General features: G+C 42.6%; 1 non-coding gene across 1 annotated transcript; it reads right to left on the bottom strand.

Moving 5' to 3' along the window:
• Positions 1 to 831: 831 nt before the first annotated feature.
• trnav-uac (transfer RNA valine (anticodon UAC)) lies at positions 832 to 904 on the bottom strand. The gene has a single exon. It is a non-coding gene; the product is annotated as a tRNA-Val (tRNA).
• Between the last annotated feature and the right edge of the window lie 1,116 nt (positions 905 to 2,020).

Raw genomic sequence — 2,020 nt, 5'->3', positions numbered from 1 at the left:
CTTCATGAAAGCACTTCCTAATCTGTGTGGTGACGGTGGATGTGATATTTTAACAATAGTTACCCCACCACATCCCTCCACCACCACCATGGCGTGATACTGCCCTTCTTCACCCATTGAAGGCAGCGCAACTCAATACACTGCGACCTTGATCCTTTAGGGAGGACTTGATGGAAAAAAAGAAGAGAAATACATGTATGATGATATTCTCTGAGATCACTACAAGGTGGAAATTGGTAACCTTGCCGGCAAGCTGAATTCTCGTGGCATTTGTTCACACACACCTTGAGAATCCATCTTGTACCGCTCGCGCTAATGCGCTCGGGCTCAGACTTTTTTCAGTCGGACCAATCACACGTCGTTTAGGGCGGGACATGAAGCTTTGATGGAAGCAGGAAGCGACAGATTGCTAATAATATTAGCATGGCTAGCGAAAACAATGGATATCCTGACAGCGATTAAATCTGTTTGGATGAATCCTCTACTGCGTCTTCGAAAAACGATCAGCAAGAGGTTTTTTTCTTTGCAGTGATTGGCTGAAACTAAACATGGTTAGGCGGGCGCACTGTGTCCTTCCATCCAATGAACACAAAGAGTTCTACAGCAAGTCCCTCCTTCCCCGAACGGATTTGCTGAGTGAAATCCCAGATTGACATGTGAAGCAATTCGTTCCTGCACATGTGAATATGGCTTTTGCCAGGTTAGGAAATTGGTCAAGTACAACACTTGGATGTATTTAACCTGGAAGATACATGCTCATTAAACACCCACCTGTGATACAGCAGGTTAAGTAAAGATATGGTTACACAGTGCCGCTGATCAACACGACAGTGGCTCCACTGGGAATTGAACCCAGGAGTTTCTGCGTGTAAAGCAGACGTGATGACCCCTACACCATGGAACCTGTGATAAGCAGATTCTTATCTCGAGATAAAGCAGAGGGATTTTTGGATCATACTCAATTTCTTTGTGCTCAGTTAGTAAAAGAAGAATTGTTAAAGGGGCTGTATCATGCAAAATTCACTTTTTGTATGTTTTAACCTTGTTATATGGCTATGTGCTCACCAAAAACACCCCAAAAGTGCTTTCTTTCCTCCGTGCCAGCATGTTTGAGCTTTCCTCGTTTTTGTTCTGCTCAGAGAGGCAGCCCCTCCCGCACCCGTGAAAACGCTCTGTTTCCCACGTTGACGTTGCACGGAGAAGATGGCTCCCCTGAGCCCCCCTCCGCCCCGCAGGCCCTCGGCAATCAGCATTGCCGCTTTTTGTATCTCCGATTACGGAGATAAACTTTAACCATCGTCTGAAAGCAAAAATCAAGCAGGAGCAAGAGTCTGCGCTTAGTTTCTCACAGGAATAGACGTTTTCGCGTGTCTTTGTGTGTAGAGAAGCTTGAGCTAAAGCGCTAAAGCTAGCCAGCGTATTTGTTTTGAAGCGCTGATTGGTTGAAGTACGCTGTCAGTCAAAGTCCACAGGGGGAGAGGCGGGATTTTCAGTGAAACAGAGCGTTTTCTCTTCCGGGTTTCAGAATTAGCCCCAGAAAATCTTTTATTTCACACAAAATGACTAACTTAGTTCCAAAAATAAACTATTACCATGTTAATGCCATTTCTAGGGTTTGGACTAGCTAAAAAAGCATGATACAGCCCCTTTAAAATATGGTGGATGCAATGTGGATAAAGTTAAAAGATTGAAACGTAAAAAAAAATTAATGAGGACACTTTTATTTTATTCAATTTTAGATCATGAATTTTTATGATGGAATACGCAAAGAATAGAATCAGGCTGAAAGGGCTATTGGTTAAAAGAGTGTTCAAGTTGTGCATTATGTTTTTGAAAAGTAAAGAAATTACTTTTGAAAATAAGTAATCAGTAAAGTAACAGGGATATTTTCTTGTTCCTGCCATTTTCATGTAAATGGTCATCGTTTTCAAAACGTTGCCTGTCAAAGAAGAAACTTATCTGGAGCGAAAAGGATTTTTGAAACACTGTGCTGTGAACGTGGCCTATAGGGGTGAAATGA

This window comes from Salarias fasciatus, chromosome 1 (assembly GCF_902148845.1).
Source record: "Salarias fasciatus chromosome 1, fSalaFa1.1, whole genome shotgun sequence".
In the NCBI taxonomy this organism is placed as follows: Eukaryota; Metazoa; Chordata; class Actinopteri; order Blenniiformes; family Blenniidae; genus Salarias; species Salarias fasciatus.
Note: the sequence above shows the minus strand (reverse complement) of the source record. Positions and strands in the feature narration are given on the sequence as shown.